This window comes from Gopherus evgoodei, chromosome 10 (assembly GCF_007399415.2).
Source record: "Gopherus evgoodei ecotype Sinaloan lineage chromosome 10, rGopEvg1_v1.p, whole genome shotgun sequence".
Taxonomy (NCBI): domain Eukaryota; kingdom Metazoa; phylum Chordata; order Testudines; family Testudinidae; genus Gopherus; species Gopherus evgoodei.
The window spans coordinates 26816488-26829079 of NC_044331.1; the positions used below are offsets into that span (position 1 = coordinate 26816488).

The window sequence follows — 12592 nt, forward strand, 5'->3', positions numbered from 1 at the left end:
AAGCAGCTGCAGCTCCGGGTCTGGCAGGCTGCAGCCATGCCACTCGGTCCTGCCCCCAGAGCATGCTGTGGCTGCGCTGCCTGGGCTGCTGGAGCACACTGTGGTCGTGCCGCCCGGCCCAGCCTGCTGGAATATGCTGCGGCTGTGCCGCCCAGTCTGGCCCACCGGAGGAGACTGCGGCCGCGCTGCCCAGCTTGCTGGAGCAGTTCCAGCCAGGTCAGAGACATTCTTCCCTGGCCCTCCCCAGATAAGGTGGGAAGGGATGGGATGGGGAGAGTGTGGGGCTCCTAGGCTAGGGGTGGTGTCAGGTGGAGGGTGGTCACAGGGATTACTCCCCTACTCCCAGCTTCTCTTCTCCCCTCCTTCCCTTCCCCTCCCCCCCCAAAAATGTCCTCACCAGTTGCTGTCCTGACCCGTCAGGATAAGCATTTGGTGCTCCGGGGCACTTTGTTTACTTAGGTTTACCTCCGTGCCTGCGGACGCTCAAGGTAAACAAACCATCTCGGCCCACCAGCTGCTTATCCTGATGGCCCAGGAGCCAAAGTTTGCCCTGAATTATAGAGTCGGCTTATGAACAGGTTATAAAAATTTTCCATTTTTACTTATCAATCGGGGGGAGGGGGTCGGCTTATAAACGAACCGGCTTATGATCGAATATATATGGTAATTTGTGTCAATGTCTTGGGCAGTTTGTCAGTTTAATTACTTTGGCAGCAGCAATTCAGATTTGATTGCAAAAGTAGATTGCTTTGCATAGTCGGTATTTTGCCTCTTTCAAAACTTCACTGGAATTTTTGTTAGCAGAGCAGGCAGAGTGCAGATCTTGGAAGCATTCCTACCTAAGTTTTGCTCAAGTGTTGTGGGAACTCCTTTATACCAGGGGGGATGGAGGAGGAAAAAATCAATATGTACAACTACTCCAGAAAGTGAGAGCATCACCAATCTTCTGTTGGGTGGAAAGGAAAATAAGACTGAAAGAAAGAGACAATAGTCTTGGAAGTGAGAAAAGATCTGAGAAAGCAGCCTCCTCAGAGGGACACAGTTTCTACATCCTTTCCCCCAGTTCAGTTTTCTATCTCCTATGATAAGTTTATAGTTAGTTCATTGAAAAATTAAGTTTGGGGTTGACCAAAACAATCTGTAAATATGGCAAATAGTTTTGGATTAAAAAAAGAAAGGGAAAACTTTCTAAAAGTCTAAGTTTTCATTCTTTGAGTAGCGTCACTGTGGGTGTGTCTGTGTCCCTGCATTGCTGATCAGAGAACTTTGGTAGCAGTGTCCATTGGGCCTGCACGTGTGCTGTCTCTCCTTGTGCTGTGCCAGGAGACTAGCCAGCATGCACAGGTATTGGTCCTCTCTTCCTTTTCAACCAACCCTGGCTAGAGATGGAGCCCTTAACTGTCCTTTAGGAGATGCAGCAAAGAGTCCTGTGGCACCTTATAGACTAACAGACATATTGGAGCATGAGCTTTCGTGGGTGAATACCCACTTCGTCAAGTCTCCTTTTCAGTTGTTAATTTTCAGCTTTTAGAAACCCTTTAGCCACTTTTTGACTTTTATTTGGCTAGGCCTGGAGAGCAACAACAAAAAGAAGAAAGAAAAGACTTTTCTTGTGTTGACCCTCATTGGAGAGGACCCACCCGGACAAGGGTATGCCCTGTTCTCCAGACTTCAAGAAGTTTCGCACTTGCAGCGAGGTGATTCCGGTTGTGGACAAGCACTCCCAGTGCATTCACTGCCTTGGCAAGTGACACATCCAGCAGTAGTGTTCCCTCTGCCAGCAGCTCTGACAGAGATCCTGCAAGGATAGAGCACCCCACCAGAAAATCATCTTTATGGAGGAGGCTCTCTGACCTCAGCCCTTTGCCGGGTGTGAGTCTTCCCCTTAACCTTCAACTTTGCAGACTCCTCTCACACATCAAAAAAGAGAGTGGGAAGTCCTCTCAGCGAGCCCAGGGATAGCTAAAGGCAATCACCATCTTGCTCGGTATCCTCAGCACCACCAGCACTGAGGTCATCCAGCTTCTACGTCTCATGGCGACCGTCAGTGTCTGGGACTGTTACTAGGCCCACAGAACCTTTGGTGACGGGCACTGAATCTTCGGTAAAAATAGACAAGGACAAACACTCTAAGACGCTCCTGTTATGCAATCTGTCATTGGTACTGCCAGCGGCATCGCCCCATCCCTCACAGAGTGATACAGGTGAGGTCCCCAGCACTGCCACCGACACTGGGACGCTCAGTACCAGCAGAATCCCATCAGACCAGTGTCTGTGTTGGAAGCTCCCAACTCTGTCCCCCTCGGTACAGGGATCATGGCACCTAGCCATTGCCGATCAGAGTATTTCCCCACAATCATGCCATGCCCTTCCGATGTTGAGTGAGGGATCAGACAGCGAACTGGACTGGGTTTCTCTATATTCCTCTCAGTCTCCATATGGGACCTAATATCAACAGCATTCAGGAATGGACCACCAGATGGCACCGCCATCATCTTTGTATAGGCACCAGTGGGAACCTCCACCAGGCCCTATGCCAGCACAGTGGCCATACTGGGACCCCTCTGTGGCGCACTGCCAGCCTTCCTTGAGGGCATCGAGCATCGCCTGAGAACCTCCCAGGCATGCCCACTTGACTACAGCATCACACGTCTCAGAACCCCAAGAAGTGGAGAAGCAACTGTTGGACACAGAGGAGGTGGTCACACTCAAGGCCATATACTCTTCCTCACCGGATGAAGTGATCATGCCATCACCACCTTCCATGGTGGATGATTTCTGCTTGTTCCAAGAGCTGGCAAAGAGAGTGGCAGACACCCTTCACATACCATTGGAGAAGGTTAAAGATACACACTGCCAGCTTATAAATATTGTCCATGTCTCAACTACTTCCAAAATTGCCCTCCCAATCAATGAGGCCATCCTAGACTCACCTACGATAGTGTGGCAAACCCCAACTTTGGTGGCCCCAACATGCAAGTGTGTGGACAAAAAATATTTTGTTCACACAAATGAATCAGAGTTTCTATTTACCTGCTGAATTCATTTCACTGTGAACTCACGTGGCCGACAATACCACTCTAGGATGATACCCTGCAAAAGAGATTGGAAGTGTTTTGATCTCTTTGGTAGGAAGGCGCAGGGCCGGCGCTTGCATTTAGGCGGCTTAGGCAAAGCCATGGGGATTACTACTTGGGAGTCATATACGGTGGGCACCCATAGGGACACTACTTGAAGAAGAAGTTGTTACTCATCTTGTGCAATAAAGATGATTCTTTGATATGTGTCCCTGTATGAGTGCTCCACTACCCATTGTCCTCCCTTTTACTTCAGAGTTCTTGCTCTGACTCCGTAGTAGAAAAGGAACTAAGGATGGTTAGCCCACGAGTGCTGGCGAGCCTTGTGGTACAACACAAGGAGAGACAGCGCATGTGCAGGCTCAACAGACACTATTATCGAAGTTCTCCGATCAGCAGCGCAAGGATGCAGACGCACCTATAGTGGAGCACGCATAGGGGGACACATCTCAAAGAACAGTTGTTGCTGCACAAGGTGAGTAACTTTTTTTCTTTCGATATTTTAGAAATAAAACATTTTGACTTCATTGCAAAATGATATTTTGTTCAGTAATTTAGATATATTTTAAAAATGTGAGAGGCAGAAAATAAAAAATAAAACAAAAATTGTTTTGAGTAGAACAAAAACATTTAGTTTGACCTGACAGAAATGTTTTGGATTTTTCTGCTTCAGTTACCAAACTGAAAAATTACTACTTCACTCAGCTCTAGTAGTCAGTACTTTTTGTAAAAATAACTATTCATGAAGAATTGCTAAGGAAATAATTGGAAAATTTGGAATTATGCTACTTGGCTTACTTATCTTAACATCATTCTTTGTTTGTTAAGAAAATTAACTAAACAGTTTTTTGAAATACTGTCAATTTATTTTTGAAAAGTCAGGCTGAACTAGAGAGGATCAGTGTATTGGAGGAATAATCCTCTAGAGGATAACTATGAGAAATAACACAAGCTCAAAGAAAACTTGCAATAAAAACTATATTTTTTTCCCACAGAAATACAAAATTAATAGATAAACAGAATGCAGACAATATATAGATTTTAATAAAATATTAGATACATAGTGTGTTTCATGATATCTTATCCTCAAACTAATTCAGGCTGGCTTGGTTTTATACATTGTCATAAAACTAAAAACTATTGAAAAGTTGAGGAACAAGAGAACAATGAGAAACAAGATATACTGTTTCAAACTATGAGATTTTATGGAATTCTCCAGTAATTTGTTGAGTCTAGTTTTGGTATTTTTTAAAGAACTGGAAGAAAGAGTAAGCAGTATGTTAATGAAATTTGGAGATAATACGAAAATTGGGAAGTGAGAACACAGAAATTGTTAGAAATAGAGCCAGAAAATTCAGTGAGATTTACTGTCATAAATGGAAAATGCAAAATCATATGTTTGAGAAAACCATTATCTGAAACATACATGCTTTATAACTTGAAGAAATATGAGAAGCAGAAAAAGTGAAAGATGGAGGTGATTGTGGACAGCAAGTTAGGTCTAATTTTTGCCATATTGACTAGCAGCAAAGGTGATGCTCAAAAATGAACTAATGATAGGAGGGAAGAAAATTAGCAACACACCTCTGTTTAAAATGTGCTTATGGACAATTTTATTGCTCTGATATAATTCAGTCTTCTTTAAACTTGTATGTGAACTTCTGAAAAAGTTGTTGTAGGCTATTTCTATACTACTACTTACGTTGGTATAATTTATGCCACACCTCTGAGTGACGTAAGTTACATCGACCTAATGGCCAATGTGGACAGCACTATGTTGGCGAGGGAGCATCTCCCGCCATCATAGCTGATGCTTTTTATTGGGGGGGGGGTTAATTAAGTCAGAGCTCTCTCCCGTCGGCTTAGAGCGACTACACTAGAGAGCTTACAGCAGTGCAGCTGCATAGCCTTAGTCTGCATAGGCACAGCTATCATGTAACAAGGGCAGAGGGGTTATAATCCTATATGGCTTTGGCACAGCTACACCTGAAATACTTTGTTCATTCTTGGGCATCTCGTTACATTGACATAAGGACTACTGTACCAGAACACACTAGTGTTTGTCTGATCCAGTATTCTTTGACTAGAGCAGTGGTGGGCAACCTGCAGCCCGTGGCTCATCAGAGTAATCCGCTGGCTGGCTGATGGACAGTTTGTTTACATTTGCACGGCTGCTTGCAGCTCCCAGTGGCCGTAGTTCACTGTTCTCAGACAATGGGGGCTGCGGGAAGTAGTAGCCAGCACTTCCCTGTGGCCCACGTGTACCTGGGTGACACCCACTAGGCAAGATGCTTCCAGTCTCAATAGCTGGTTGTGAAGGGCCCATTCAGGGAAATGAGCCATCAGGGAAAACAATAGGCCCTAGGAGAAGCTTATCCCCCACTTGGTAAACCTTCCTGTGGATATTTCGACCAGCCAGTAAGCAATGGCTGCTATTACTCTGCAAGGCCATGTGATAGACCACATGTCTCTGGACTCCATTCTGGGTACCTGTATTTTTTCACAAACTGGGCTGGGAACTGTTTTTGAAGAAAGGGTTCCTGCCATATGGTAAAGCTATATAAGGCAGGGAGTGACATCATCTGTTGTTCTTAACTCCCCCACAACTAAACACCTAAGAGAAACTCTGAAAGAAAAGGACTTGAAATGGGGGTGGGGAGCCCAAGCTGCAAATCTCAGTGCAGTACAGTGTGCCTGTAAGTGAAATGTCTGGGAAAAAATCTCAGTTTGGTTTAACACAAGCATATTGTGCATATTCCTCTCCACGTTGAGGGAGAGGCGAACTGGGTAATAAATTCATACTGGTCAAGACTTCGATCGGGGAAGGATGGTACAGCTCTGGTGTCCTATGTTGCAGGGCTTGGGGTTATTTTGGCTGTAGCCTCTCTGTTGTTGGTTCATGCAATGGCTGGTCAGCCTGCATTTAACTGCAGCTGAGTGTGTCCCTGCCTGTGTGAATACTGGTGGAAGTGTAGGACTGGAAGCAATCTATAGCTTGTCACAGCAACATAGTGCTGAAAGGGAGCCCAGACCCGTGAGTCAGAGGGCTAAATGGCACCCTGTGGGGAACTCATCACAAGTACCCAGTCTACCTTCTCTATAACATTGATTATTTTATGTACCTCTGTCATGTATTCCTTCTTAATTATTTTCTCCCTATACAGTCCAAAATTTTTCAGTCTTTCCTCATAAGGAATTCTGTCCAGTCCTGTAATCCTTTGCATTGCCTGTCTCTGACCTCCTCCAATCTCTGCTGTGTCTTTATTAAGAGAGGTGACCAGAACATCATTCCAGGTGAAAGGCATCCTATCAGTTCATATGGCATTATAGTATTATCAGAAAGATAAACTGTAATGAGTCGAAAGAGAGGCAACAAAAGCAAATAGTGGAACTGAAAAGAGATTAAACCATTGGAAACAAATTTTAGTCAGTGCACCAAACTGTTCCTTCGACTTCTATTTAAGATCAATCATGAAAAAATTATATGGAGCATACATTGAACCTGTCTCTGCCTGTTCAAAACAGATGCTGTTAAGTCAGACAGATGTTGACACTGTGATTCAGCATGTGCTAACTTAACCTACATGCTCTGGGAATGCTCCTGTACCCAGATATTTTGGGCAGAACTTAATTGTAGACTTAAATTTTTTCTTATAAAATACAATTATGTTACAAGCTAAACATATAATTTTAAACCTAATAGACATTAACTGAAAGCTAAATAAATCTGAAAAAATTTGGCAGAGCACTAATAATTGCTAAAAGACTAGCACCACAAAAATGGAAAACCAAAAAACGACCAACAATTGAAACTGTACAATTGTGCTGTGGTGTCTAAGAAGTGGACTTCCCATGTAGATTGGTCCAGGATGAGGTTGATGGTGGGGTGGAAGCTGTTGAAATCGTGGACACTACGGTACAAATAAATGATGGTCACGTTAAAACCACCCTATACCGAAAACCCACCGACCATTATGCCTATCTTCATGCCTCCAGCTTCCATCCTGGACACACCACACAATCCATCTACAGCCAAGCACTGAGATACAACCGCATTTGCTCCAACCCCTCAGACAGAGACCAACACCTACAAGATCTTCACCAAGCATTCTCAAAACTATGATACCCGCACGAGGAAATGAGGAAACAAATAAACAGAGCCAGACTTGTACCCAGAAGCCTCCTGCTGCAAGGCAAGCCCAAGAAAGAAACCAACAGAACTCCACTGTCCATCGCCTACAGTCCTCAGCTTAAACCTCTCCACATATCATCAGTGATATACAACCCATTCTGGACAATGATCCCTCGCTTTCACAGACCTTGGGAGGCAGGCCAGTCCTAGCCCACAGACAACCCGCCAACCTTAAGCATATTCTCATCAGCAACCACACACCGCACTATAGCAACTCTAACTCAGGAACCAATCCATGCAACAAACCTCGATGCCAGTTCTGTCCACATATCTGCACCAGCAACACCATCGCAGGAAATAACCGTATCAGCTACATCATCACCGGTTCATTCACTTGCACATCCACCAATGTTATACACGCCATCATGTGCCAGCAATATCCCTTTGCTATGTACATCGGCCAAACTGGACAGTCCCTACGTAAAAAGATAAATGGACACAAGTGAGATATTAGGAATGGCAATATACAAAAACCTGTAGGAGAACACTTCAACCTTCCTGGCCACACAATAGCAGATTTTAAGGTAGCCATCCTACAGCAAAAAAACTTCAGGGCCAGACTTCAAAGAGAAACTGCTGAGCTTCAGTTCATTTGCAAATTTGATACCATCAGCTCAGGATTAAACAAAGACTGAATGGCTAGCCAACTACAAAAGCAGTTTCTCCTCCCTTGGTATTCACACCTCAACTAGAAGAGGGCCTCATCCTCCCTGATTCAACTAACCTCGTTATCTCCAGACTGATTCTGGCCTGCATATTTATATCTACCTCTGGAAATTTCTATTACATGCATCTGATGAAGTGGGTATTCACCCACAAAAGCTTATGCTCCAATACATCTGTTAGTCTATACGGTGCCACAGTACTCTTTGTTACTGTTTGTAAACTGTGTAATAAATATAAATCAATTATTTGTATCCATTCATATTTTATGTAATTAAATATTTCAAGTATAACTAAGGTTAAGTAGCAACTGATTAATATATTGTGAGAAGCTTGCGTATTATGAGAATTTTATGTAGGAATTGTGTGAGGTGATACAAAGGGGCATTCATAGGAATACTGGGAAGAAATGAAGAGGAAAAACTCAGCATGTTCATCAGTCTGTTATACTGTATGACCTAAGTCAACCGGTCCTGCACATCTCTAATTTCTTGAATAAATCCCAATACTAAGACCACCAATAACACAATGGGTTCTCTTAAGTAAAATCTAAATCTAAATACACAATAAACGAACATGGGAAATATCTGAGATAAAGTATAATATACACACTGCAAAAATGAATAGGTATATACACACCCTTTATATTATACACAGAAAATTATATATATATATATATATATGTATGTATGTATGTATGTATGTATGTATGTATGTATGTACTTTAAAGGCTACCTGTATCTCCAGACTTCTTTTATTTCAATTTTTTCAAAGTGAATTCAGTGCCAGAGAAAGATACTAATCTATGACAGCATTGGACACTTTATCCATAGGGAAGGGATAAGATAATCAGCGGTGTGGTGAGTTTCCCCACCCATCCTTGCCTCAGCAGTATGTCTTAACTTTGGATGGACCTCTTCTAAATGTTCCATGTTTTCTTCATTGATGATTTTGCTAACACTACAATCAGTGTTAGTTACAATGTTTTGTGTGTTATGTGGCAATAGAATTTGATTGAGACCACAAAATCTGTTTAAATTCAAGCCAATTTTGAGTAACAGAAGTACTCAAATAAATGGAACCCCCAAGAGTTGTACATTTGTGCATGTGTGTTTTTTTTTTTTTAAAAACTGATATAACTTTAAAAGCTGATAAATTAATTTTGTTTTGTAAATTTTCGCCTTTTAATCCTCTCTTGGCTGACACCTTCTATATAAAGTGTCAGGCCAAAGCACAGTGTTACAGGTATGATGTAAATCCCTGAAAAACGGGTTTTATAACGGAAAGTCTGACACAACATTAAGTGAAGCAGTGATTCTGGCTTCTGTCATATGATACTTCTTAATAAAGGTTTATGTATTTTAGGCCCCTCTGAATCTGGAAACCAAGTTTTATTTTGCTTTATATTATGCATGCTGTTAATCTTCTCTTGATTGTGATTTAGAGGATCATTCTTCTGCCAATAGCACAAAAATAGCTCTTGTTTTTCAGCTGAGATAGAGTCCACTCATAGGCATAACATTTTAGAAAGTAAAGATGTACTTGCTCAGAGGCAAGGGTTTTCTGAAGCAAGAGGTGACCACCTGAAGTTAATCAGGCAAGACATCCCTGAGAGGAGTGGGTAGCAGGTGTTATAAATTGGGCATAGTGGAGAGAGGACTGCTATTTATAAAAGGGGAGCACTTCTGTGAGAGAAATCATTTTGAATATCTTAAGGAAAGAGGCAGACAAAAAATAAATAACTTGTTTCTTTTCTCACCTTTTCTTTAGATGGGGTTGAAGCATTTGAAAGCTTTTCTGAATGCAGTATTGTCATCTTTGAATTTATGGCTGTGCTTAGTTGGAGATTGGTTATGAATATTCCATAAACAAATGTAAGCTTGATGGTATGATAGATTACAGAGGGCTGTGTAACAGGAAGTAAGAACCCTGTCAGTGAGTGTAATAGGGAGAGCAGAACATAACTTTGTCTTGCCAAATAGTGTGAATAACAGTGCTATTTCACAAGCCTTACCCAGCGCATCCCAGGACTTCTGGATCCTGCATCTTAGGCTGACCCCAGTTGTTCCCTTTTCATTTGGCTGCCAGTTGGGGCCAGGAAGATCAGCATAATTACCCGGAGCTCCCCTCCCTAGAATTCACTGACGGATGCTTCAGCTTCCATGCTTCCAACTTTTCTACCCTGCGTAAGCCCCCATTTACCTGCCCCCCACACCCAAAAAATAAGTCTCGTTAAGAGGAGGTGCCACAACTCCACCCAATATTTCTTTGAGGTACAATTGGCTGGTTTGCTATGCTGTGAGATTTTAAGAAAATTGCAAATAGTCCATTCTGATGACTACTGTTAGAGGATAAAGTTTGTGCAGACAACCCATTTCTTATAAAATGTCAACTCAACTGAGTTAGGAGAGAGTGCATCTCCAGATCAGTATCCTGAAAAAAACTGAATGGAAGCAAAGGACTAGTTGAGTACTCTGATAATAGCAGTAGAGGAACCAAACCATGCAGCTCATACTTGCTTGTGTAACCATCCCAGAAGATCTTTCAAGAGTGTGGGTCGTAGCCTGGGATGGGGAAGGGTGACAGATAATTTATTGAACTATTCTAGACTGAGAGAATGTTTGTACTCGGGAATCTGACCATAACCTGTATCTTAGGACTGGGATGCAAATATAATTTTATTATTGGGCTTTTCACCTTTTGTCTAATATTTAACCCTGAGTAGCCCAACAGCCTACTGGAACACTATCAGACCTATAAGGTGGATAGAAAGCTGGCTAGATTGTCATGCTCAACGGGTAGTGATCAACGGCTCAATGTCTAGTTGGCAGCCGGTATCAAGCGGAGTGCCCCAGTGGTCAGTCCTGGGCAGGGCCGCCCGGAGGATTCAGGAGGCCTGAGGTCTTCACCGAAGACCAGGCACTTCGGCGGCAGGTCCCGGGGCGGAAGGACCCCCTGCCGCAGTCTTTGAGGCACTTCGGCAGTGGGTCCTGGAGCAGAAGGACCCCCTGCCGCTGAATTGCCGCCAAAGACCTGGAGTGGAAGAAACTCTGGGGGCCTGGGCCCTGCGAGAGTTATCTGGGGCCCCCAGAGCGAATGAAGGACCCCGGTCCAGGGGCCCTGAAAAACTCTCGTGGGGGCCTGGGGCAAATTGCTCCACTTGCTCCTCCCGCCCCCGGGCGGCCCTGGTCCTGCGGCCGTTTTTGTTCAACATCTTTATTAATGATCTGGATGATGGGATTAATTGTATCCTCATCAATTTTGCAGATGACACTAAGCTGAGGGGGGAGGTAGATACACTGGAGGGTAGGGATAGGGTCCAGAGTGACCTAAACAAATTGGAGGATTAGGTCAAAAGAAATCTGATGAGGTTCAACAAGGACAAGTGCAGAGTTCTGCACTTAAGAAGGAAGAATCCCATGCACTGCTACAAGCTGGGGACTGACTGGTTAAGAAGCAGTTCTGCAGAAAAGGACCTGGGCGCGAAACTTACCGAGTCAGGAGTGTGCCCTTGTGGCCAAGAAGACCAATGACATATTGGGCTGTATTAGTAGGAGATTGTCAGCAGATCGAGGGAAGTGATTATTCCCTTCTATTCGGCACTGGTGAGGCCACGCCTGGAGTATTGAGTCCAGTTTTGGTCACTGCACTACAGAAGAGATGTGGACAAATTGGAAAGAGTCCAGCGGAGGGCAGTGAAAATGATTAGGGGGCTCGGGCACATGACTTACAAGGAGAGGCTGAGGGAACTGGGGTCATTTAGTCTGCAGAAGAGAAGAGTGAGGGGGGATTTGATAGCAGCCTCAGTTACCTGAAGGGAGGTTCCAAAGAGTGTGGTGCTAGGCTGTTCTCAGTGGTGGCAGAAGCAGCAGCAGTGATCTCAAGTTGCTGTGGGGGAGGCCTAGGTTGGATATTAGGGAACACTGTTTCACTAGGAGGGTGATGAAGCAATGGAATGGGTTACCTAGGAAGGTGGTGGAATCTCTATTCTTAAAGGTTTTTAAGGCCTGGCTCAACAAAGCCTTCGGTGGGATGATTTAGTTGGTGTTGGTCCTGCTTTGAGCAGAGGATTGGACTAGATGACCTCCTGAGGTCTCTTCCAACCCTAATATTCTATAATTCTATGATAACACTGAACCTGGCATCAAAACACTTTAGAATAGTTGGTTATTCAGTGATATCTACAGCTTTGTAAGTGAAAACATACATGATTAGGCATTAAAAGGCTAACCGTTATTCGGTCCACTAATCAGATAAATTTTTGCTAACGTAGTTTCATTGTACCACTAGGGACATTCTTTGTTACATTAATAATGGATTATATGGGCTGGTGGCAAAATCTCTATGGTCTGTGCATGTGTGTGGGTTCTTATTTCATCACATATTGGTGGAGAAAGCCAGCAGAGGACAGGAAGATCTAAATTTGACATGTAAATTAACAGAGCCATTATGTGGACCTATTTTCAACTTGTAAAAAAGTATTTTAATATATTTTTCTAAGGTTAGTTGGTCGTGTGGACAGTAACAATTTTTCATAATATCTTTATTTGCAGAGATCAAAAGTCTTCATTTAATACAGCATTTCAGCATGGATCTCAGTTGCACAAAGATCAGATAATTCATAGGGTTCACATGGTGTGGTGTGTTGGGCTGGCAATGG

The 12592-nt window shown here is 43.4% G+C and overlaps 1 protein-coding gene across 1 annotated transcript in view; it reads left to right on the forward strand.

The window, feature by feature from the left end:
- The window catches only part of TCF12 (transcription factor 12), a 325844-nt gene that overhangs the window by 233190 nt on the left and 80062 nt on the right, over nt 1-12592 (forward strand).